Source organism: Chelonia mydas, chromosome 7, assembly GCF_015237465.2.
Source record: "Chelonia mydas isolate rCheMyd1 chromosome 7, rCheMyd1.pri.v2, whole genome shotgun sequence".
NCBI lineage: Eukaryota > Metazoa > Chordata > Testudines > Cheloniidae > Chelonia > Chelonia mydas.
In genome coordinates, this window is record NC_057853.1 from 119,137,313 (window position 1) to 119,164,588 (window position 27,276).

General features: G+C 43.0%; 1 protein-coding gene and 1 long non-coding RNA gene across 3 annotated transcripts in view; both read right to left on the reverse strand.

The window, feature by feature from the left end:
• The window catches only part of CNNM2 (cyclin and CBS domain divalent metal cation transport mediator 2), a 183,804-nt gene that overhangs the window by 126,028 nt on the left and 30,500 nt on the right, over positions 1-27,276 (reverse strand). The gene's annotated exons all lie outside the window — the stretch shown is intronic.
• LOC122466561 lies at positions 23,475-24,972 on the reverse strand. The gene is made up of 2 exons (XR_006292179.1): positions 24,593-24,972; positions 23,475-24,105 (listed from the first exon to the last, which is right to left on the reverse strand). It is a non-coding gene; the product is annotated as an uncharacterized LOC122466561 (long non-coding RNA).

Sequence of the window (27,276 nt, forward strand, 5' to 3'; positions counted from 1 at the left end):
CTCTTATGGAATCTCTAGACAGCTTGCCAACAAGGCCAAAGTATGTATTAGATTTAACATCCTCAAAAGAAAGTCTTTCCAGATCTTGGATGGGAGAGTGAATTTCAGAGCACACCTGTCAGCAGTTCCCTCTTCTATTCCAAGGAAGCTCTAGCTCAAGCTCCTCCACTGATATCAGCTGTGACAGTATGGCATAAAAGAGAATCTCAGGTAGGATGGTCCCTGGCAATTCAGAGCTGTGGGGTAGCAGCACAGATACCTGACACTACCCTTTGGGCTCTCAGAGGAAAGAATGAAACCATCTCACAGCAGCCCTACTCCCCCCTCTCCAGAGATGAGATGTCTATCAACACAACCTGAAGACCCACAGTACCAAAGGCAGTTGACAGAACCTGATCTTTATCTATTGCCAGGAGAAACAGACTAAATGCAACAAATGCAGTCTTTGGGCCACATCCAGGTCAGTACAAATTGATAAGGGTCAAGGAAGGAGGGGACATTGAGGTATCTGGCATCTCATCGCAACCTGATTAGCAATGAAAGTCAAGGACTGTCAACATCAACGCTGTAGCTTTTGAGTGGAGGCCTAACACATGCTTCCTCTATAGCAGAAGCTCTCAAACTGGGGGTCAGCCCCCCCAGGGTGCATGGAATGTATTTGGGGTGGAATACAAAGCTGTAGGGAAAAAATTTACTGCACGCATTTTACCCACAGAAATTAATAACTAGCAAAGATGGTCCCTCCAGACATATCAGGTCCTCAGATGGTGCTGTTCATTTTGATGGATTTCTGTTAAGCTTGCAATAGCATTATACAAAGTCATTGCCATCTGTACATTAACCCATTTGCTACGACACAGCGTGCACATTTAATTGTAAGCATTGACCACAATCATAGTTTTGCTTTTGCTCTTATTACAATGGCTTGTGGACTCTGTTTAAATCAACGCCTTACTGTTTTTAATATTTAGTGAGAGATGCATGGTGATTTTTTTTTATCAGTATATGTACTTGTGTGGTGAGGGAAGGTGGGGATAAACTACTACAGGCACAAAGAAGGGGAGCGCGATCAAATAAATTTGAGAAACACTGACTTTCTTAAGGGTGACACAGTACCAAATACAGCCTCCCACTATCTCACCCTGTTGTAACAAGCCCCAGATCCTGTAGGGTTCCAACCCAAAGCCACAGAACAACATGTTGACACCCCACCACCTCTCTGAGGTTTAACAGTTCCATCCTATTCCCCACCTCCTGAAGCTAAAGGACAGGGCATTTCCAACCCAAGTATTTTAATTTCTCCTTCCCTTATTGCTCCATCCACATAGGGAATCAGTTCTTCCTCAACAATTCAAACCAACCTCCCCACTCTCCTGCAGAGAGCCTTTCACATACACAGAAGGAGGGACATCAAACAAATCCAGTGTAGAACTCCACCTTTGAGAATGGATTAAAGGGTATGGTCTAGTACATTAGTTCTCAATCTGTGGGTCAGCACCTCAAAGTGGGTCGCCAGGGCTGACTTAAACTTGCTGGGGCCCAGGGCCAAAGCCCAAGGGCTTCAGGTGAAGGTTACAGGCACCCTGCCAGAGGCTGAAGACCTTGGGCTTCAGCTTTGGCCCCCCGGCCTGAGACAGTGGGGATTTGGCTCCCTCCCCCCCGGCCCCCCGGGGGTGGCAGGGGTTGGGAGGGATCTGGTTTCGGTCCCCCCTCCTGTCAGAAGTGGGTCCCAGTGCAATGAAGTTTGAGAACCCCTCGTCTAGTATAAGAGAGAAGAAAGAGCCAACTTCCCGAGCCTCACCCTAACCTCACTGGTCATGCACATCACCATGCAGAAAGAAAAATAAAGACAAAAGGTTCCCTTGTCTTTGTTCCACCAGCAATCTGACGGTAGTCCTAGCCAGTCCTGGTGTATGGCTGGGTCCCTCTAAGGGGCATCCTAAACCTTAAGGGCTGTTTTATTTTTTGATCTGTTTCTCACAACAGCCTTGGTGTTATCATGCCTTTGGATTCCCATTAGACAAAGGCCCTCCTATTCGCGTACTCAAGGTCAGACCACAGAGTACTTTAAATTCAGACCACAGGACACTCCTTTTTTTAATCTCAGAAGATTTTACCAATCAATCTTTAACAGTCTAAATCAAGACAGACACCTCTGTATTAAGAATTAGCAGTTTCTACAAGGCTAACTTGTGTGTAAATTAGGCTATGGCTACACTACGAGGCTTTTAGCAACACAGCTGTGCCGCTACAATCGTGCCGCAAAAAGGCATGCAGTGTAACTGCTGTTACAAAAAACTTCCACCCCCCACAAGCGGCAGCGACTTTGTCAGCAGGACAGCGCTCCTGCCAACAAAGCGCTGTTCGCACTGGCACTTTGCACTGGTAAAACTTCTGTCGTTTGGGGGGACGGGGAGTTAAAACCCCTGAATGACAAAAGTTTTGCCGACTAAGTGCCAGTGTAAACAAACCCTTCGGTATAGTCCTTATGCTCCAGGAAAGATGCCAATGCAGCCTTCCACAGGGATGGTTGGTGGACCTAAAAAAACAAAACAAAACACCCTCATTCATGTTTTTTAAAAAAGGACACCAAGCCTGAGACTTTAAAGTTATACCTCCACCTTTCCTTTGAGAGTACATGGTGCAGTCTTTCCACTCCCTTTTGCTGCTCTATTCTAACAGACAGCCAGGGAACTGAAATTTACAAGAAAACTGCTCTTAGAGAGTGGGCACTTTAAAGCTGCAAAGCCAAGTGAAGCACGCACACACTCATGCACTTTCAAACATCTTAAAGGACTTCATTTGACTCTAGACTTTTCAGTATCAGTTACTCCACTGGCCTGATTAAAGGCTCAACTTCTGACAGGATTTGGCAGAATTCTGCAAGAGGCTGGATTAGATCTCCAAAGTCAAGAGACATGTTTAATTTGGCATTAAAATCCATAATAGCATTTCCAGAAATTTGAATTGTTCAGCAGATAATTTAGTCAAGCAAGGGTAAGCCTTATGTAAACTGGCTATTCCAAACCTACGACAGTTACATTATGATCAAGTCAAAGGAACAGCAAATATGAACACTACTTTTAATTCTGGCAAGTCTAGACAGCAGTAGGGAGCTTTGCACAACTAAGTAGGGACCCATTTTGCATTCTCCTCCATGGCTTTTTAGCTGAGCTTTAACTCCTTCTGTGTCATTTGGCAATACAAGTGACACTTGTAAGACCAAAGTCCATACAGCATCACGGGAAAATTCACTGCCCTAGAGTGCTCCAAGGGCTCCACCTTGCAAAGTACCCAGCAGTCTGACCCCCATCCAGCATAGCTTGTAAGCACATGCTTCACTTTAAGCACACATATACGCACTGACTTCATCCAGATCAGAATTCTACAATTAGGGACCATCCCTAGTTCAAACACCAAAGAGCTTCTGGCTTGCCCACATACTCAGAATTAGCCATTAGCTGGATCTAATTCAGTACTGGAAAATGTTTTGAGATGCCTTACGTACAGTTATTTTATTTTGATTTCTACAACAGACACCAGTCCAGTGCTCTGATTATTATGAGTATTATGTAGACCATATAAATAAGTGCAAGTCCAGATATCTAGCCTCAACCCACAGTCAGAAAGAAATACTCATCCCCCCTAAATACCATTCACTATGTTCTTGCCTTCCCCAAAGCCTGTGATAATGCAGTATGCCCCAGATGTCAATAAGTTCCAGCTATTTGGGACCAAGGAGTTATCAGCCAGATTCTATTGTGTTCTTGCCAAAGGTTTCTTGGATTGCACATCCTTATTCTCTCCCGGACACTGGAATCCAGACAGATGATCGTACTATTTCCCACTTCCCCAGATGAGTTTGTGCAGTTGCAAGAGATCAGTATAAAGTGCACTCATCTGAATTGTGGTCTCACCTAGAGGTCCAAGGGCCCCAAACTGAACAACAGTTAGGCAGCAGGTGTGCCAAGACCATTGCCTATCATGAAGACCAGCGTTGTCTCACTGTTTCCTTGTATTCCTCTGTCTATCTGCATCTATTGTCTCTTTTTATTCTTATATTGTAAGTTCTAAGTGTCTTTGCTCAGTGCTGGACCATGACTGAGGCTCCTAGGTGCTACAGGAATACAAATAAATAATGGTTTATGATCCAGTAGACAGGACGAGAAACTAAAGGAAGGGGTTCGAGCCAGCAGCCAATCAGAGGAAAATGAACCTTCTAAGCTCGATTCTGAGGATAGTGTTAAGGTCCATGATGAGGCTGCTTTCTGCAGTTGTGCTGACTGGAATTTCTCTGGTCCTTGGGATTGTCTCATTTGTTCTTTCCCAGGGTTCCTTTCTTCTCCAAGCCCACACAAGTGGGATACAAAGAGGGACACCACAAGGTCCTAGTGACCTCGGAGAGGGGAGGGGGTCTCTACTGCACCATTCTAGGTCCAGGGAACACGGGTGTGGGGAGTGCATGAGGTAGCAATGGCTCATCAGGATGGATATGTTTTATAGCCTGATCTACCTCAGTGGAATGGGATTTTTTAATCACTTACTTCAATGAGAGCTGGATTAGATCCTTATTACAACCCTTTACTAATCTTTCCCCCTCCCTCCCCACAAACGAGTATGCCTCTTTTGTTGATGGCACAATATTTGAAATCCCAATAATGTTTGAATTTTAGGAGCAGTCAATTACAACTTCATAAATTTTACTTAAAAATAATAAAAATAATAATCAATAATAATAATCAATCATCATCATCCCAGGCCTATAACAGGAATACTTAGGGCTTGTCTACACTTACCGGAGGATCAACGCTGCAGCAATCGATGCATCGGCAGTCAATTTAGCAGATCTAGTGAAGACCCGCTAAATCGACCACCGATTGCTCTCCCGCGACTCCTGTACTCCACCTGATCGAGTAAGGGGAGCTGACGGGAGAACGTCTACCATCGACATTGTGTAGTGTGGACCCCGTTGTAAGTAGATCTAAGCTACGTCGATTTGAGTTACGCTATTCATGTAACTCAAATTGCACAGCTTAAATAGACTTTTCCCTTTAGTGTAGGCAAAGCCTTAGAGAATACCTGACATTTGGAGGATATTAAAATGCTTAAAATAATTAATTTAAGCTCAACATCTCTGCACAGTCCCCTTTTACATAGAGGAGAGCCAAAAACAGAGTTTAAATAACTTGTCCAAAGCCACAGAATCATTGTGATTGAGTTGGATGGAGAACCCAGATCTCTCAATTCCAACTCCTATTTTCTTCCAATCAGTTAGCTACAAACTATTGGTGTTTCTACCATGGCTGTCTGAATTACAGGGAACAATCAGTCTTGAATCAAAATTAGTTTCTATCAGCAGCTTATAATTAATGATTGCAGTTAAAGCAGATGGAGAACAGCTTTTGTCTTCATGCTGAGTTGGTCCTACTCCGGTGAAGGCAGCACAGGAAAATTGTTTTGACAAGCCAACTGAACAAACATGATATTGGAAGTCACTCAGAGAGTCTCCTTTCTGCAAGGGGTCTATCTGAACCTGATCAGAAGGACAAAGTACAAGTGACCTGCTGAAGTACACATACTCTGTAAACAGAAAGGATTTAAGACAGAAAAATTAATCCATGGACAGGAGACAAGAAGTTCACAGCTTGCCTCATGACTAAGCTGAGACATCGAAAAATAGACATCCAATATGGCCACTTTTCTTTAAGTGGATTTTATGCTAGTGAAAGTTGTTGGATTGACAGCCATGGAGTGCACTGATCCAGCAGTGACCTTGTCTACACTACAGAATTTTTTTAGACAAAAGTCAGCTTTTGTCGACGAAGCAGCAGAGGTGTACACACAACAATGCTCTTTCCACCGACAAAACTCTCCTGCTTTACCGAGAAAATAAAACAACCTCGATGAGAGGCGCAGAGCTTTTTGAGGCAAAGTTATATCAACAAAGTGTCAGTGTAGACACTCTGCTTGGTTATGTCGCTGTAAATGGCCTCCAGATGATGTTTCAAAATGCCCATCCTGACCACTTTGGTCAGCAGTTCGAACGCCACTCTCCTGCATCCAGGAACGCAGGCATCCAGCCCTCCCTCTTTAAAGGCCTGGGAATTTTTGAAATTCCACTTCTTTTGTTCAGCATGGACAGCTCACATTACATCTTTCCAGCTGACCATGGCAGCTCCACGCAGCAAATGCTCTTCTGCTTGGAGCACACCTGAGTTGTTGGATCTGCTGGCTCCGTGGGGAGAGGAGGCTGTGCAGTCCCAGCTCTGCTCCAGCCATAGGAGCTTAGATATTTATGGTCTGATTTCTCATGGTACATTGGATAAGACCTACAAACGGGACATGCATCAGTGCTGTGTGAAGATAAAGGAGTTGAGGCAGGCACACCAGAAGGCAAGGGGTCATACCGTCGCTCTGGTGCTGTGCCATAGACCTGCCACTTCTATAAGGAGGTGGGCGCTATACTCGGCGGCGACCCCACCTCCACTGCCAAGAGCCCGGTAGATACCTTGGGGAGGCGGGGGGCTGGATACAGTGGACTCATTCCCGAGGATGAAGTTGTGAACGAGGAGGTCAAGTTGGAGGATGAGATGGGACAGGGTCACCTGGTACCGTTGCAAGCCAGGACTTCTTGACCCAGGAGGGTTCAAGCCAGTCCCAGCACTCCATCTCTGGTGCACATGATGCAGGAGAGGGGAGAACATAAGAATGGCCATACTGGGTCAGAACAAAGGTCCATCCAGCCAAGTATCCTGTCTACCGACAGTGGCCAATGCCAGGTTCACTCCCTCTGGGGCACCTAACAGGTAATGATCAAGTGATCTTTCTCCTGCCATGCATCTCCACCCTCTGACAAACAGAGACTAGGGACACCAATCCTTACCCATCCTGGCTAATAGCCATTAATGGACTTAACCTCCATGAATTTATCCAGTTCTCTTTTAAACCCTGTTATAGTCCTAGCTTTCACAACCTCCTCAGGCAAGGAGTTCCACACATTGACTGTGCGCTGAGCGAAGAAGAACTTCCTTTTATTTGTTTTAAACCTGCTACCCACTACTTTCATTTGGAGGCCCCTAGTTCTTATATTATGGGAACAAGTAAATAACTTTTCCTTATTCACTTTCTCCACACCACACATGATTTTATAGACCTCTATCATATCCCCCCTTAGTCTCCTCTTTTCCAAGCTGAGAAGTCCTAGCCTCTTTAATCTCTCCTCATATGGGACCCGTTCCAAACCCCTAATCATTTTAGTTGCCCTTTTCTGAACCTTTTCTAATGCCAGTATATCTTTTTTGAGATGAGGGGACCACATCTGCACGCAGTATTCAAGATGTGGGCATACCATGGATTTATATAAGGAGAATAAGATATTCTCTGTCTTATTCTCTATCCCTTTTTAAAATGATTCCTAACATCCCGTTTGCTTTTTTGACTGCTGCTGCACACTGTGTGGACATCTTCAGAGAACTATCCATGATGACTCCAAGATCTTTCTCCTGATTAGCTGTAGCTAAATTAGCCCCCATCAGATTGTATGTATAGTTGGGGTTATTTTTTTCCAATGTGCATTACTTTACATTTATCCACATTACATTTCATTTGCCATTTTTTTGCTCAGTCACTTAGTTTTGTGAGATCTTTTTGAAGTTCTTCACAGTCTGCTTTGGTCTTAACTATCTTGAGCAGTTTAGTATCATCTGCAAACTTTGCCACCTCACGGTTTACCCCTTTCTCCAGATCATTTATGGATAAGTTGAATAGGATTGGTCCTAGGACTGACCCTTGGGGAACACCACTAGTTACTCCTCTGGTAAGTGAGCTTTTTGAGTTGATGCTGCTCGGTTATGAGGTAGAGCTGCCCTTTGCTTTGTTATATGCTAGAAGTGGGTTCAGGAATAGAAATATAAAAGAGTAGCTGTGTCTTCTACAGTCCCCTGTGCAGTTACAGAGAGGGGTGGAACAGTATGTTAATGCACCCCAAGATTTCACATGAATCCTCTACAGAGAGCCCTAGGAAACTTTCCTGGAGGTACTCGCCAATATTCTGCTGAAGGTTCCTTGGCAGAGCCGATGATAAAAGTGATGGAGGAAGAAACAGAGATGTTAACGTCCCTACTCATGGTGCAGGCAAAATACATGTGTGCTCCCTCCTCACCACCACCACCCTGCAGCAGATACAGAACTGGTTGGCATGCCCTCCCCAAAATCCTCCCACGCATTCCTTGCATCTTCCCAACCCATCTCAGGACCCCGTTCACTCCACCCCTTTGGACAGCTTCCAAAACGATAGCTGGAGTTACACACAGCTATGAGAGCCTATATCAGGATATTGCCCTTCCCTGTTATAGCCCTTTCCACCAAGCGTTTTTGGTTTGTTGTTAATTAGTATTTAATAAAAACACACTCTCTGAAAAATATTTAGTGTCTCCTACACACGGTGGTTTGCTGCTGGAATTAATACATAGTTGTAACTGGGACAACTGCAAACTATAAATCACAGTCAGGAAAATTTTCATGCACAGTGGCAAGTTAAAGCATGGCAGAGTGCTGTATAGAAAGACAGATTACTGGTGTTCACTGTCAAAATGGTGCCTCAAAGCCTTCCTGATCCAATAGTCCCCTGTTGTGCCCCTCTAATAGCCCTGGTCTCTGGCTGCTCCAAATCAGCGGCCAGGCAATCCACCTCTGCACTCCACCCTGCAGGAAACTTTTTACCCGTAGCCTCACAAATACTATGCAGTGCACAGCAGGCTGCTATCAAGCAAATATTTTCCTCATTTAGGTCTAGCCTGCCGTAAAGGTAGCATCAGCATGCTTTTAATCTGCCAAATGCTTTCAGCACCTGCTCAGCCTATTGTTGAAGTGCTCATTGCTGCTGTCTAGGTTTCTCATGTAAGGCTTTATGAGACATTGGAGTAAGGGGTATGCTGAGTCTCCCAGGATCACTATGGGTATTTCAACATCCCCCACTGGAATCTTCTGGTCTAGAAAGAAAGTCTCTGCTTGCAGCTCTCTGTTCAGGCCCGTGTTCCTGAAGATGCATGCATCATGCACCTTCTCTGAGTACCCACGATGATTTCAGTGAAAGGACCACGGTGATCAACAAGCACCTGCAATACCATAGAGAAGTGCCCCTTTCTATTGATTTACTCAGTGACAAGATGGTCCAGAGCCAAAATTGGGATGTGTGCGCCATCTACTGTCCCACCACAGTTAGGGAATCCCATTGCCGCAAAACCATCCACTATCTCACTCACATTTCCAAGAGTCACAGTCCTTCATAACAGAATGCAATTAATGGCCCTGCACACTTGCGTTAATGCAGCCCCAATGGTGGACTTCCCAACTCCAAACTGATTTGCGACTGACCAGTAGCAGTCTGGAGTTGCCAGCTTTCACCCAGTGATCACCACGTGCTTCTCCACTGAGCTCTCATTTTGATGTCCTTGCAGCACAGTGCTGGGGCGAGCTCCACACACAGTTCCAGGAATGTGGCTTCCCTCATCTGAAAGTTCTGCAGCCACTACTTGTCATCCCAGAGCTGAATAACGATGCAATCCCACGACTCAGTGCTTGTTTCCCAAGCCCAAAAGCAATAGTCCACCATGTGCAGCTGCTCTGTGAATGCCAAAAGTAATCTGGTGTTGTTTCTTCCCATGGCACACAGCAGATTAGCTACCTCGGATTCCTCTTCAGATTGGGAGCCCATGATATACCTGCATGACCAGCCACGATATGTTCATAGCAGTGACCACAACAGTACAGAGCAATGCAGAATCCATCCTTTCTGACAGAAATGGCAGGTGCACAGTAAACAAGGGCCATTGAAAAATGGCACGAAACACAGTCAGGAGCCCATGGAATCATGCGACATTGAGCACGCACCCATAATGCGCTGCGATCCACTCTCTCTTCCCACAACTCTTAGCTGCAGAAGAATAGCACACTTGGATAGCTACCCACGGTTCACTGCGCTCACTGTCGATACTAAAGCACCAACTGGGGATGCACTCCGCGGACAGAAGGAGCATTGTGTGGACATGCACAAGCAATGTAATAATAGCGGTTTTGGATCGTGGGAGTAACTTGTGTCGACAAAACTCTGTAGTGTAGACAAAGGCAGTGACAGTGCAAGCTGTCCCCATGCTGCTCCTGCTTTGACTAGAAGGGAAAGAATTTTAACATTTTTGAGACCTTCCATGTAATCACAGATCAATGTCTTTTTTTGGTTGAAGTTTTATGGAGAGCTAAGACATTTGAACAATTTTTAAAAATTGCATCTGAAAAAGTAATTATGCACCCACGAAATTCAGTGATGGAAAGCTCAGCAAGAAGACTAGCTGCAAAGGATGGAGAGAGAAATCCCAGCCAGAGGTTCCAGCCACCCTACCACACTGGAGGCTGTACCAACCCTCATATGAGTCATTCGGTGCTGAAGGGAGCACTCTGGACAATGAGTCTCTGCATCACTCAGTCCAGAAGTGTCACTCCTAAATCAGCAGCATGAATGGTCAAAGCAGGGGCTCATCTTTTTAATGCTGTGAACTCACATCCAGTCACTCAGTCCTTCCTCAGAATCTTTGCACCTTCCCAGTCTTATCTCCTGGAAGAGCTGAGTGCTGAAATGCAGTTGATGGGGCACTTCTAGAATCTGAGGACATCTACTATGCAAGTTATGCCTTGGCTGCACTAGAAAGGATTTGCCAGTATAGATATACCAGCAAACTCTCCTTGTGAAAATGCTTTCTACCAGCAAAATGAAAAACTGCATCTATAGAGTAACTGCATCTACAGCGTAACTGCATCTGTACCAGGACTTTTGCCAGCACAGCTTTGTTGGGGGAGTGGGTTTTGGGGGGGGGGGGGGGGTGGCAGCAGGGGGCATTTTGTCATTAGACAAATGGCTTTTACAACCCCTATTTTATAAAACAATGAAATTAGAGTAAGAGCAGGAAAAGCAGATTAAGTGGCCAAACCAAACAGAAAGAAAGAAAAGGCTGGTGTGGCTACCTGATGATGAGGGACCAGCAGGATCTGCAAATTAGCCATGCCGATTATAAAGCATCTGGCAACATACCTAATCTAGAAAGACTGACAACAGAACTCCCCTAGAGAGAAAGATGGATGAATTTGCCTAAAATTAAAGCCTAGGTCTGTTGACTGCAATTTAGCTTTCTTCCTTCCTGCCCCATCTTAAGTAAAAATGCAGTGGAAAATCAGATATAGTAGGCAAATCCAGTCATTTGTTTAAACCTCCTTAGCAAATATGCAGTTAGAGTTGAAAGCCTCCACAGAAGCGGGTTTTATGGAGGGATTATTTGAGCAATCATCTGGCGCAAAAGAAACGGGACAGTCCTGGGTATCATCCTCTCTCCACCATTTTTTAATGTCACCAACCGTCAGGACTGTGCTAAAAAGTCTTTTTTTTTTTTTTCTAGTGGAAAGAGGTCTTGTCCCCAGTGTTTTATCACGTGGTCTGAAATTGTGTCACGTTAAGTTATTGACATAAACATGAAGTATTTGAAAGCCTTTTATACACTAGAAACATGTAGCTCTAATTTCAATCTATGAATGAAATGACCAGCTATCCTAACAAAACTAATCAGATTACCACTTTTCCGGAGTCTTGATAATCAATTTCTAGACAGTGGATCAAAAAACTCTTGGACTTTGTATTAGTTTTTGGCTTATAGATGTCAGATATGAAAATTGTGGACTTTGACAACAATATTCTAGACCAGCAGTTCTCAAACTGCGGGTCGGGACCCCAAAGTGGGTCGCAAACCCTTTTTAATGGGGTCGTCAGTGCTGGCGTTAGACTTGCTGAGGCCTGGGGCCAAAGCCAAAGCCCGAGCCCCACTGCCCAGGACTGAAGCTTAAGGATTTCAACACTGGATGATAGAGCTCAGGTTATAGGTGTCCCGTCTGGGGCCAAAGCCCTTGGGCATCAGCTTTGGTCTCTCCACCCGGGGTGGTGGGGCTCAGGCTTCGGTTCCGCCTCCTGGGGTTGTGTATTTTTTGTTGTCTGAAGGGGGTCACGGTGCAATGAAGTTTGAGAATCCCTGTTCTAGACCATGTTTCATCTTGAGAAAAGAGAAATTAAAAGTTCAGCAACAGGGCATTGTAATAACAAATCAACACCATGAGTCAAGTTAGTACTTCTTTAATGCGGATAATAGAATAATTTGTTACTGTCGGTTTGCTCATGAGCAAAACATTTGCACATTTCTTTTAAAATAGCAGCAGCACAGCAATGATGAAATTTGTTCTAAAAAGTAAGACTAGTCACAGATATAGCTGATCTATCTTGGCAGGTACAACACTTGGCAGGTACAGTCAAGTTCTGCCTTCCCAAAGCACAACAAAAGTCCATTTATAAATACTGAGATTATATTTTGGATCCACAAAGGAATACCTTAAGGGTGGTGCCTTAAAGGGGTTTTTAAATGGTGGTCAGTACTTTCTGAAAAACCCCCTTTTAAAGTGTCTCAATTTGGGCCCCCAGGAATGGAGACACGTAAAAAAGCGTTGCTTTCCAAAATCTTAGCTTCAACATATATAATGCTGTGACACTTCTTTCTTTTTCCCTAGAGTGTGAATGGTAGCATAAAAGTAGAGGTTATCTCAGATACAAAATCATATTGAAACTTGTTAGGTGATCTTACCTATATTGCAACCACAACCTTAGATTTTAAATTTTTCATTTTTCTAGTTTCCTGCACTCTCTTTCAGTGCAAAAATGGACGTCTTGTCACTTTTACTTGACAGTTTCAATTTCTAATAGTAGGATTCTGTATTGTTCAGGTTGCAAAACACTGCAGAAGAATGCTTATGTATTGAAAAAAGTATTTCTAGAAGTTCTTGAATTTCATAGAAACACTCTATTAGTCTTAGGTTCTGGACAATATCTCTTCTGAGAAAACCATGGAGAAATGGGGGAGGAGTGTGTAGCAGAAGATTGATAGGAGGTATCTTGAATAAAACAAAACATACACCAGTCAGAGGACTGAACCTTTAGGTAACAGAGGCTTAATCTTTATGAAGGTCATCCTTTAGAAACTGGAGGATGTCTGACAAGCATGTAGAATGAATCTGGTGGAGAGCCAGACAGTTCCCCAAATCCTCTTGTAGCTTTCTGAGATTTTAAACTAGAAAAATAATGAATTCCTAGGAGGATCCATGTGGAAGGGTCAGACTTTGTTTCACCAAAATCCAGTGTTTCCTCTGTCCATGGGGAAGATTCCAATGTTTGCAAACTGCCATTTTTGTGCCCAGGGATCTGCTGCTGGCCCCACTAGCCTTAATTTCCAAAAGGAAACAGGGAGGGCTCCTATATGGTCCCATAAATTTATATTTAAAAATACATAAACTGAGAGAAGATAGAGAGAAAAATCCCTTGAAATTCCTATGGTACCATTTGTATAACATTTAGAATTCACGTGTCTTAGGTGGCACTGGTCCAGAAGAAAGGAAAGTGTTTAATTTTCTCCTTAGGCATAAGACTGTCTAAGATTCCAAGTTTACATTATCTTTTGTCATTTGAGCTGTTGAAGGAAAATCTGTGTTGACCTCTGTCCTCCGAAGTTGGAAAAAATACTTCCTGGCTTCACAACAAAACAACAGCTTGAAGGATTGCCTGTTAAGTGGAGAGCTCACCCTACATCAAACAGCTGGACTGAGAAAATATTGTTCAATTTGGATGAATCCTTCAATGCCTCAGCAAATAACAGTACCACTCAAGAGAACATGAATGATATTACTACGGTTTAAAAAATGGGGGGTGGGGGGGTTCCAAATGTGATTTAGGGTTTTATGGCACCTTACACCAAAGCAAGAGGACTGAGTGAAATTATGCAAGGTCATCATCACTTGCAGCTAATTTGGCTCTGAAATCAAAAGGTTTGTTTAGGGGCTCAGCAGTACTGGAAAAATATAAACCGATAATTTTAGATTTAAGAGAACAGTGAAAACATGATAACATTAAGAAGTTCACTGAAGAGATTCCTTCCCCTTTTGGTTAGAGCATTAAAAATACTCTCCAACAAGTTGGCTTAGGTTTGGGCTTCCAGGCCTGGATGTTTGACATGAAGCTGTAACTCCTGTTGTAGGATTCAGAGTAGCATCCGTATTAGTCTGTATTCGCGGAAAGAAAAGGAGTACTTGTGGCACCTTAGAGACTAACCAATTTATTTGAGCATAAGCTTTTTTGATGCATCCGATGAAGTGAGCTGTAGCTCATGAAAGCTTATGCTCAAATAAATTTGTTAGTCTCTAAGGTGCCACAAGTCCTCCTTTCCTGTTGTAGGAGACACTCAGGAGAAACTCCCTGTCTTGCCCCAAGGAATGCTAGAGGCTACAGAACAAGTCCCAGCCTAATTTCAACATTCTAGTGAGGCCATTAGCACCTCAGGAAACTTTTGTGGGATCAAAAATTCTGCTTCTTCAGCTATTCACTCCTGATTCAGTCCACAACCATCACGAAGGGACAGAGGAATGTCCCCGACTAAAGCAGAGGTTGAACTCTCAGGAAACTACAAGAGTTGAGCTTAAGCACTAGCGTCTGGGAATCGTTTCTTGCTCTAAAATGCCCTGTGTGAAAATACCTGCACAGCCACTGTAGCCCTGTGTCACACATGGGGCTCTTACTGCAGGACCACAGCTATTTGCACTGCCACTGGCATGCACTAACACCCCCCCATCCCCCCGCTGTGCTGCTTTGTAAGGAAGTGCCAAAAGCCTAACAAAGGTGACAGCACAGAGGTAGGTTGCTCTAGCACAGTGGTTCTCAACCAGGGGTGTGTGTACCCCTGGGGGTATACAGAAATCTTCTAGGGCAGTGCTTCTCAACCAGGAGTCCGGGCCCCCGGGGGGCCTTTAACAGGTTTAAGGGGTCCGCCAAGCAGGGCCAGTGTTAGATTCACTGGGGCTCAGGGCAGAAAGCTGAAGCCCCACTGCATGGGGCTGAAGTCTGGGGCCCTGAGCCCTGCCACCTGAAACCAAAGCCTGAGCAACTTAGCTTCATGGGAGACCTTGTGGCATGGGGCCCCAGGCAATTGCACTGCTTGCTACCCCTTACCGCTGGCCCTGGCTTTTATAGGTAGAAAACCCGTTGTTGTGGCATAGGTGGGCCATGAAGTTTTTATAGTATGTTTGGGGGAACCTCAGAAAGAAAACTGTTGAGAATCTCTGTTCTAGAGGATACATCAACTCATCTAGAGGTTTGCCTAGTTTTACAACATTAAAAACACTAGCAAAGTTGGTACAAACTAAAATTTCATACAGTTACTTGTTTATACTGCTCTGTATACTGTACAAAGAAGTATAATATTTATATTCCAATTATTTTATAATTATATGGTAAAAATGAGAAAGTCAGTCATTTTTCAGCAATAGTGTTCTGTGACACTTTTGTATTTTTATGTCTGATTTTGTAAGCTAGTAGTTTTTAAGTGAGGTGAAACTTGGGGGTACGCAAGACAAATCAGACTCCTGAAAGGGGTACAGTAGTCTGGAAAGACTGAGAGACACTGCTCTAGCATGCATATGGAGGAATTCAAGTTTACCTTTTCCGGCAGATTCCATTGGTTAGAATGGTCTGCTGACAAAAAACAGGTTGTTACTTCTGCTCTCTGGTGTTAAACCAGCAGAAGGCTGGAACAGTTGGTCAGGCTAGGCAATGTTTATAAGAGCATTGTGGGAGCTGGCCCACTGGCATAGGCAAGCAGGTGGTATGGACTAGAATTCTCTAATGCATGCCTGAGGAAAGCCAGTGGAAGGTGTAATAAAATGAGGAGTTGGGGTGGGCTGTGAAGACACTCAGAACTGCAAGCAATGCAAAATTCAGATCACAGAATCTGCAGGCTGCTCTTAAAAAAAAAAAAAAAAAACAAAACAAAAAAACACAAACAGGCCATCAGGTTCAGATTACTAAAAATCAAACCCAGATAAGTTCCCAGCAGTTAGCATGAAGAAATCCCCACAATCTAAACCTCTGTTATGGAGAACAGGTGGTAAGTCTGCTCTCCACCAAGTAAACTTGGATCAGGGTGCAATATTGCAGCAATCCAGTAGAGGGAGACTGAATTCAAAGGAAAATAGCATTAACCACCTCCCTAGGGGTGGAAGGAGCTGCTCCAACCCCTGTAAGTTAATTAAGTATCCAGAGCAGTGGATGCCCGTAAGGAAAAACGAACAAAAAAAAAAGGCAACCCAAAGCAAAATCCTACTCTTCAATCTACAGGGCAGTTTTGACTCCACTATTCTGCTGATGTCAGTAGAGCAGAAGAGGGTGAACAAACTGTCCAAGCAGAGTCCTCCCACGCTAAGCCAAGCTGTGGTTATCTCCAGTCCCTTTTAGAAATCAACTCAGCATTTTGTACTGCAAGGGACTGCATCCTTACTGCTGTGGAGGGGGTTGTCATTCCTGTCGGGCATTAACCCAGGCTCTCCTTTCACTCAGTCACAAATCCAACACAAGCTATCAAGAGCCAGCTTTATAAAATCAACCAATTATAAACTAAAAAAACCAACAACCAGTGAGACAATCTTGTGCAAAATCTTTTTGTTCCAGAAGATTTTCCTGACATTATGTAATTTTTAAAATTATTTCTGCTCCTAACCATGAAAATAAATATAGGCTGATCTCATTAAAGCTTCCCAAAGCCTTTGATGTAATTTTAATATGTTACTACACTTCTGTTCCTAGAGCTCTCTTGGGCTGCACTGACACAGTTTTGCAAACATTCTGCTCACAGGAACTATAGAACATAAGCTGGCATGAGTCAGCCACCTGCTCTGTGCTGTTTTATTTGGGGAATAAAGTGGGGCAGGGGCACTTTTTTTTTTTAATGTTACATTTTCTTGATACAGTTTAACTTTCTTTAATATTTATAGCTGGTTTCATCTCTCTTGATATGGGAACTGCAAATACTTGACCTAAATGTGATTTGGTTTCACAACAGCCTACGTCCCACTGTTGAAGTGCTGTTTTGTAACTTCTTACAGTGCCACCCTTCAGTGAATCCCCACAGATACCAATATGCCTCCTGAAATACCAGGATTTCCCCCTCTACTACAGGTGACAACATGGTTTTAAGAGGCTATGCAGTTTTCTGCGCTGTGAGTAGGTGCTATACTGAGCAGTGGCATGGGCCCCAAGGAACCTGGATCAAGCCTAAGCAAGTCCCATTTGCATCCAATCAGAATCAAAGATTTTCAAGAACCAGTTGCTGGACAATCAGCAAATTGTGTTACAACATTCCAAATGCTGTAGGCAACAGCTGATTCAATATAAAGGCTCTTTAAACATTCATGGGAGCCAAGTCCACACCCTTTGTCTGATGCGGCTTTCTCACATTTTTCATTTGCTAATAACTATTTTAATTTTGTTCCACTGTAAGTTTTGCATCTACCTTAAAAATAAAAGCACCATGCCATAAGTTACACATAAGATATTCTTTATCTCACTCCCCTTAGTCTGTGACAGTGAATGAAAGTGAAAACTGAACCCACTCATGACTCAAAGTAGCTGTTTAATTTGGAAGTACCAGAAATTAATGATGTCATCATACATTTGATTTTTCTTAGCGGGACAGTAGTTTGTAGAAAACCAAAGACACTGATTTACCTTAAAACGCTGCACTGATTTATTCACTGCAACCAGCTGACAAAAATCAGTGTCAGTCTGGGGTAAGTAAAATCCTCTGGGCTGCAAAAATAGATTGTTTGACAGACCAACCAGAAACACAGTTTCTCTCCAGTCACTGGCACACAGGCTGAGAAGCCACAGTTTGCCCTGGCTTCTAAGTCAAAGAAAGCTACAATCCTCCAACTGCTTAAAACAAGACACAGCAATCAGAATATTCAAAGACTAGAGAGCCCTTTGCCCAGTCTGAGAGCTTAGGCTGTGTTTGTGCTAATCGTGGAGGAGAGGACAGTGCAACTGGCTTTAGTGCCCTAGTGTTTCAATGCCTGGGGAGCTTTTTATGGGATACCATCCCCATCCCCCCATGCAGATATACAGCACCAACATAAGCCACTTTACTAGTGTGGTGTGTGTACTCTAGCAGGGGGTTTTCACAGGTGTGCTACATTGGTGTGGCTACCTCAGAGATAAAAACTCCAACACAGACGAGGCCTAAATGGCTTTCATCTCGGTCATTGCACCATGGCATTTGCATCACTGTGTAAGAAGTTTTTTGCCCAAAAGATACAGATAACTTTGTATTAGTTTGGTAGATGAGTGGGATGCAAATATTACGTGGATTTTGCAGCAAGGAGTAGGGGACAGGAATATGGATGTTAGGACAAAATTTGTCCTTAGTGTTCCTTTAAGAGTGGCCAGTATTACAATTTACACATTGAATTTACAAATTCAAATCAGTGAAAAGGGGGAATTATCCCTTTCCACACAATAGGGATGACAGAGGGAAACCAAGAAACTCTTTCACAGTGGCAGAGCCAGTAGCAGCCTCAACTTTGTTCAGCCTCACTCTCAATTAGACTTTCGCATTTTCCATCTTTGTTCCTTTCAGCATACTGTAGTTGTTTAAGAACAGGCTGGTGTGGAGAAAAAGTGGGGGAATATCACAAGGCACAGGCTTCCCAGTTTGCAGAAAAGGGTGTTTTGTCTTATTAGATCTGTGCAGTGAGTAATTAGACTTCCTGGCTCCCAGTCCTGTACTCCGTACACACTTTCAACCGAGATCTCTTCAGTGATACAGTAATGACCCTGACGGCAATTCTCTAGCCATGGAGAAGAGGACTAGATTTATTTCCACCATGTACATCCCACAAGAAAATGCCACAGAGTTGGAGATCTAGCACTAAACTAGAGCCAGTTATATTGTCATCACCTCTGTCACTAGCACCCACACAGCTCTAACAATACATTGTTCTAACCTGAGAACTGTAGTCCTGGGAAGCTTTGATCCAGTAAGGAGGAAGATTATCAGTTACTTGCAGCATTCACCACTGAATTCAGGAATGGCAGCTTTATGTGAATTACTGTTGCACTTGCTTCCAGGGAAAAGCTCAGCGACGCAACACACATTGGAGGACACAGAGTTCGTATGACACACAAAAACAATTAAGGAACCCAACTCCCAGGTATAAACTGCAGCCACCAAATGGGGAATTAGGTCACAGGCAGCATTCCAGGTAGGCACCAGGAAGAAACCTGCTGTATTTGAAGATTTCACACCCATCTCCCATACCAACCTTTACGTGTCCTGGCGGCAAAGCAATTATGGATTGGAGACCTGATTTCCGCTTAAGTTTTACCGATACAGCAACATTGGTTGAGAGTAAATTTTTTTTTTTAACTGACATAGCTATGTTGGCAAAAGCCCTGGTGTAAACATGGTTATACTTGTATAATTGTGCTTATAACACCATAAGCTAAACCAGTATAAGCACATGCACCCAGGCAGAAATGCATGCACACTAGAGGATTTTGCTGGTGTAACTATACAAGTGTAATTATACCAGTAAAACCCTCCTCTAGTGTAGACAAGGACTGAGACTCCTGGTCATGACTCCCTGCATTAGGAGAGCCACTGCGCTTTACCTTGTGCCACACATTCTTAGCTTGCCTACACACTAAAGGTCACCAGCCATTTGCCCGACATTTACAACAAGGTTAAATAAAGTGACGGTGTATTTATGACATGAAATGTTTCAGTGCCGCATCACGGCATCCAAGCGAATCCCCAGTTAATTTAGGGGGGGACAGACACATTGTATTAGATAGCAAACATTCCATTATTTCTGCTTTGTCCTATGCCTGTCACTGAGCTTCAGTCCTGGTCAATCATGATTACAGGAGCAATGAATGGAAGCAGAGATCTGTTGGTGCTACACTACTCACATGTTCTGTTGACATATACACATTGGCTTGGCTCCTTTCCAGGTACTGTACTGATCACTATGGTGGACCACACGTCTCCCAACTTGCATGCAGTTTGCCCTCCCCCTCTTCCCTGAAAGATCACATTATCTTGCAATTCCACAGTACACCACCTTACAAACTACAATAAAAAGGAATATGCCTAATTTTAGGCCCACTATAATGTTGCAGACTTTAAGATCACTATTCAAGCAGGGATAAAAGGTCTGGAAGAATCTTTGATGAGACACTGGGCACAAAAGTAGTCTTCAGTTTTTCTGGAAGGGGCATAGGAAGGTCCTCGCCAATTCAACTTATGTTTGATGCCACCACCATCACCCCTCCAAAAAAAACCCACCACCCATCTCAAAAACGTCATCAAGTCAGCCAATCCTTCCAGACAAGGAGGGCTACACATAAAACTGGAAGCAAAGACACTCCTAGGTTGCATAGATGGGGAAATCACATGGGAATGAAAGGTTTCAGAGTAGCAGCCGTGTTAGTCTGTATTTGCAAAAAGAAAAGGAGGACTTGTGGCACCTTAGAGACTAACCAATTTATTTGAGCATAAGCTTTCGTGAACTACAGCTCACTTCATCGGATGCCGTAGCTCACAAAAGCTTATGCTCAAACAAATTGGTCAGTCTCTAAGGTGCCACAAGTACTCCTTTTCTTTATGGGAATGAAAGAGATTCCCCAAAACTAGGCTCCCAACTGCTGCTAGCCAGAGAAGCAAATGATGAATATTTTTCTATAGGTCAGTTAATACAGGCTATGGAAGCTAAAATGAGCTATAGCTAGCACAGCTCAGCTAACCACCCCCAGACTGAAGGAAAGAGCTGTACAGAGATACTGATTACTAGTCCCCAACAAGGAGGCTCAGAAGAAGGAGTAGCAATGTTTCCTCCACCTGCCCTGAACCTCTCCCTTGGAAGCAGGAATTGATAATCTTTCCAAGTGAGAGTTACAGAGTCCTGCACGGCCAGGATTAAGATGTAAAGGGGGAGGAGGGGGAGTCAGATGGCTGGAGCCAGCTGGCCTGTATGTGGCTGAGATGAAGGTAAAGTTTTAATTTTGCTTCCATGGATTTTAGCAACAGCCAGGACTTACTTAATTGGGATTGCTAAAAATAGCACTTGCATACCTAACCACACAGGACCACATGCAGTTCTGTTTTCCTTCACTAGATCAAAAGCAAGCTGAATTCCTCAGTGAAGTAATAAAGGAGGCCTGGACTGGTGGTTAAAGCACAGAACTAGGGGTCAGGAGATCTGGATTTGATTCCTAAATCTACAGTCATTTCAGCTCTCAGTGCCTCAGTTTCCTCATGTATGTTGGAAATAACAAAACTTGCCTCCCAAAGATATGGCAAAACTAGTTCACTAATGCTTGTAAAATGTTTTGAGTGTCTCTGCAGATGCTATAGTAGAGCAAGTATAGTGCAGTTGCTGTGACTTATTTTAGCTAACACCCACACCACAAAATCAAGTATCAGTTTGGCAGGTTGCAGAGAATGACCTACTTCCCCCACTCCCCAGCTTTCCTCAGGGCCATCTGTAAAGAAAAGACAGTGACGGACAACTGCACCAGCTGCAGGATGGAAGCTACGCACACAGATATTTTAATTGGGACTGTTGATTAATCACAGTTAACTCACGAGATTAACTAAAAAAAAAAAGAATCACGATTAAGATTAATCGCATTGTTAAATTTCAATTGGTATTCTATTGCTTATTACATATTTTGGATGTTTTTCTAAATTTTCATATATATTGTATTGTGTTGTAATTGAAATCTAAGTGTATATTTTTTTATTACAAATATTTGCACTGTAAAAATGAAAAATTGTGTTTTTCAATTCACCTCATACAAGTACTATAGTGCAATCTCTTTGTCCTGAAAGTGCAACTTACAAATGTAGATTTTTTTTTTGTTACATAACTACACTCAAAAACAATGTAAAACTTCAGAGCATACGAGTCCACTCAGTCCTACTTCTTGTTCAGCCAATTGCTAACACAAACAAGTTTGTTTACATTTACAGGAGATAATGCTGCCCTCTTCTTATTTACAGTGTCACCAGAAAGTGAGAACATGCATTTGCATGGCAGTTTTGTAGCGGGCATTGCAAGGTATTTACGTGCCAGATATGCTGAAACATTCGTATGTCCTTTCATGCTTCGCCCACCGTTCCAGAGGACATGCTTCCATGCTTTCCAGTAAAAAAATAATGTGTTAATTAAATTTGTGACTGAACTCCTTGGGGGGAGAACTGTATGTCCCCATCTCTGTTTTACCCACATTCTGCCATATATTTCATGTTATGGTAGTCTTGGATGATGAGCTAGCATATGTTTTCATTTTAAGTACACCTTCACTGCAGATTTGACAAAATGCGAAGACTGTACCAGTGTGAGATTTCTAAAGATAGCTACAGCACTCGGCCAGAGGTTTAAGGGTATGAAGTGTCTTCCAAAATCGACATTTGTAAGTTCAACTTTCATAATAAAGAGATTGCACTATATTACTAGTATTAGGTGAACTAAACATACTATTTCTTTTGGTTTTTTACATTGCAAATACTTGTAATCAAAAAATAAATATAAAGTGAGCACTGTACACTTTGTTTTCTGTGTTGTAATTGAAATCAGTATATTTGAAAATGTAGAAAAATCCAAAATATTTAAATAAATGGTATTCTTTTAACAGTGTGATTTAAAAAATTAACTGTGATTAATCCGCGAGATTAAATCGCGCAATTAATCACGATTAATATTTTTAAATCACTTGACAGCTCTAATTTTAATACTTCTATTAAATACTTCCTTGCCTGAGCACACTGGCCAGTTCAGAGGAGTTCTACCCTCTCGGGACTGGCCAGTGCCCTGGCTTTGCAGGAAGTTGCTAGGACTCTGTGGCAGGGAAGGAGATGGGAGAAGGCTCCGAGTTCCCCAAGTTGAGCCATTTCCTCCCTACTCTGCCTCCTGTGGCTCAGAGTTCACCTGACACATCCCAGGAGACTTCCCTCATCTTCCACTACTGCTGCATCTCCCCCTCTGCCACACATGGAAGCAGCAGATTCAGGCAGCCAGGTCAGGGGCAGGGATTTCCTGCCACAGAGCAGTCCTGTGCTGAAGAGGCTGGCCAGCAGGAAGGCAAGCTAGGCAGCGCCCCTTTCAGCACCCACTGGGTCAGGCTGTACTCTCAACAGCAAAGGGAGCCAGAAGAGAAACAAGCCTGGCACAAGAGGAGAGGGAAGACGACACATTTCTGAGATCCCATCCCTTACAGTAGAATTCCAAGGATGAGTATAATACACCTAATATTTAGATGGGAGGGGTTTCCTTCCCGATGCCTTCAACAAGTTAACTTGCACTTCCCTCTCACATACATCCACAAAAGCCTCCTGCCAAGCTGTCATCATGGGCCATGATGCCAAAAGGCGTAGAAGCCAGTGGCTTTAAGGCCAGCACTTACTACTTCACCCGTATTTGAAAAATAATATGCCTGAGAGCTATACCACCCTTTTAACAATAAGCATGCAGGAGCCTCACCTTGCAAGTGGACACATTCATTGAGTACCACAGTTAGTTTTCTAACAATTCCCCTACTGCTACAATAGCCATAAACGCTGCAACAAAACATTTGCAAGCAAACCTTAAGTGCTCTACAGGTTTTTGCTATCTTTATTAAATGAACTCTCCAAGGAGCACTTTTTTTTTTTTTTTTTTTTTTTTTTTTTTTTTTAAAAGGACACATTAGTACCAAGATGTCAAGCAAAACAACACCACAACACAAGGAGAGATACCGAGATTCAGTAAGTGAGGTCTTAAAGACACAACATGAAATATTTAAAGGGGCACTATCAGAGCAAATCTGACCCCAAGTTTAGGATTAGTAAAAAAAGATTTTTGCAAAAAAAACAAGGACCAACAGAAAAGTTTCTTCTCCACTCTTCTACCTCAAAAAGCTCTCATATTTGCATCCCAAAAATTGCAGCCACATGCTAGTGCATGAGAGCCTACAATGAAACTGGCCTGAAAACAAGGGTGGAAACAAGGGTGTTTTACTTGTCTAAAGAAAGACAAAATTCAAAAAATAAAGGGAAAGCAAAGTAATGTTGCCATAGGAAACAAGTGGTTTTCAAAGCTACACTTAACAATCACACTCCACACTGCAGGTTTTAGAAGGAATTCTGTTTCCTCTCCAAGGAGCTGTTTAGGAGTTTTAAGGAGAATGGTCACTTTGGATAGGCTATTACCAGCAGGAGAGTGAGTTTGTGTGTGTGGTTTTTGGAGGGGGGTGAGAGAACCTGGATTTGTGCAGGAAATGGCCCACCTTGATTATCATACACATTGTGAAGAGAGTGGTCACTTTGGATGGGCTATTACCAGCAAGAGAGTGAGTTTGTCTGTGGGGGGGCGGAGGGTGAGAAAACCTGGATTTGTGCTGGAAATGGCCCAACTTGATGATCACTTTAGATAAGCTATTTACCAGCAGGAGAGTGGGGTGGGAGGAGATATTGTTTCATGGTGTCTGTGTATATAATAATGTCTTCTGCAGTTTCCACAGTATGCATCCGATGAAGTGAGCTGTAGCTCACGAAAGCTCATGCTCAAATAAATTGGTTAGTCTCTAAGGTGCCACAAGTACTCCTTTTCTTTTTGCGAATACAGACTAACACGGCTGTTACTCTGAAACCTGTTTAGGAGTTGTACAACAAGGAAAAGGGCTGGTCAAATCCAGACTTTTTATAAGCTCTGCATTCACACTGATGCTATCAGCTAGTCAATCATGCATATAGTAAGCAAAGGAGCTTTTATATATACTTTCCCTATTACTATATCCAGAACATGCAGTTCTGAAGCACTCAAAAGAAAAGAAGACAGACAGATAACAATGTAACACTTGTACTGGAAAGTGATTAAGGAACCAGCATTACAAAATTCAACTACTAAACAAGTTCCAGCACGGACATGAGGAATCGTCGTAAGAATATAAGAATTCCCACACCGGGTCAGACCAAAGGTCCATCCAGCCCAGTATCCTGTCTACTGACAGTGGTCAATGCCAGGTAATGATCTAGTGATCTCTCTCCTACCATCCATCTCCACTCTCTGACAAACAGAGGCTAAGGACACCATTCCTTACCCATCCTGGCTAATAGCCATTAATGGACTTAACCTCCATGAATTTATCCAGTTCTCTTTTAAACCCTGTTGTAGTCCTAGCCTTCACAACCTCCTCGGGTAAGGAGTTCCACAGGTTGACTGTGCACTGAGTGAAGAAGAATGTCCTTTTATTTGTTTTAAACCTGCTACCCATTAATTTCATTTGGTGGCCCCTAGTTCTTATATTATGGGACAAGTAAATAACTTTTCCTTATTCACTTTCTCCACACCACTCATGATTTTATAGACCTCTATCATATATCCCCCCCGTCTCCTCTTTTCCAAACTGAAAAGTCCCAGCCTCTAATCTCTCCACATATGGGACCCATTCCAAACCCCTAATCATTTTAGTTGCCCTTTTCTGAACCTTTTCTAATGCCAGGGCAATACGATATTCTCCGTCTTATTCTCTATCCCTTTTTTAAATGATTCCTAACATCCTGTTTGCTTTTTTGACTGCTGCTGCACACTGCGTGGACGTCTTCAGAGAACTTTCTCCTGATTAGTGGTAGCTAAGTTAGCTCCCCCGCCCCATCATATTGTATGTATAGTTGGGGTTATTTTTTCCCGATGTGCATTACTTTACATTTGTCCACATTACATTTCCTTAGCTATTTTGTTGCCCAATCACTTAGTTTTGTGAGATCTTTTTGAAGTTCTTCATAGTCTGCTTTGATCTAGACTATCTTGAGCAGTTTAGTATCATCTGCAAACTTTGCCACCTCACTGTTTACCCCTTTCAGTAGATGGGGATACGTGCCAAGTATCACGCAACTTCTGAAATAGCCAAACAGATGAGCCTCAAAATGTGGAAAGGAAAGGCTCAGAAAGATGGCAGCTCCATTAAGACAGCAGATCCCAAACTCATGCACTGCTTTCATCAATTTTAAAGTTATCTTCAGAATTCTGGAAGCCAACATAAATCCCCAGACACCAGAGTAACATGCTACATCGATTGCGTGGGTAGTCAAGTTCCATAAGCAACCATTGTGTTTTACACTTTTGAGAAGCAATCCTATTACATGGCATTGAACTCTTTCTAGTATAAGGTTATTGGGCAGACTCAGCATCAGAAAAAATAGGCTTAATCCTTCCGAGATCAGAATTTGGCCAACTACAGTACTGCTATAAGATCTAAATGTGAGTCCAGCCCAGCACTGAGGCATTTTAAGGATAGCAGGATTGGTTCAACACCAGATGACACACATGAAGAAAGAGATATTGAGACTGGCCCAGTAAATAAATTCAAAAATTCTAACAGATTTTGTTTTACTTGTGTCCTCAATGGATGTGCTTACCTCACACATTCATTAATACTAGTACCCTAATCATTCTGCAATGAGAATACTCATTCCTGGATGTCTCAAAAGCGACAATATACAAAGAGGCTGGAGTAACCCAAGCCAAGATGAAGAGGAAACCTGCAAATACTAAAGAGAACTGGGTCCTTAGATGACAGATGTTGCTCAATGGCTCTAAATTAGAGGTCACACTGGAGTCTGCCCAGACACATATAAAGACACACTAGTAAGTGCCAGACACCTACTATCCAGTCTAGATGGAACATTAATGGACCCCGTCATCTGCTTGATCCACAGATGTGGTGGCTAGAGCCAAAAAGTGATACTACTTAAGTTTCAGGAAAAAGCATAGTTGTAGGATGTTAACTAGAGCCGTTTCATCACTATATCCCACCGGCAACACAAATCACAAGTCCAATCTGTTGATTAATATCCACAACTTTTGCCAAAAATATATGGGGGGAAAATGGCACATATGAACTGGGACAAAAGCTATCAAGTTAATTGATACTGAATCAATGCCAAGGCCTCCAGGCATCTACAGAGAAGCCAAGTAAGATTAAGTACTAGGCTAAAAAGTGGATATAGATGCCCGAGACAGAAGAATGCATAGGGACAGCCATGGCCACCTGACCTGAATTTCTCAGAATTTCCTAAGCAGAAGATTCAGAGAAACAGTCCAAGGCAGCTCTCCCCACCATGGAGACAGCAGAAGATCAGCATTTTGAAGACTTGTCATAGTCTTAAGGATGTTTGACAGATAATGGAAAATGCCCTAAGATGCCCCAGTAGTAGAACACCCAAGTAGAAACGAAGAGAGGAGGAGGAACTGGATGGATCAAAGGACCGAATGTTAACTGGGATATAGCGCACATTACCAGCTCAAATGTAGCCCAGATTGGTAATCACTAGA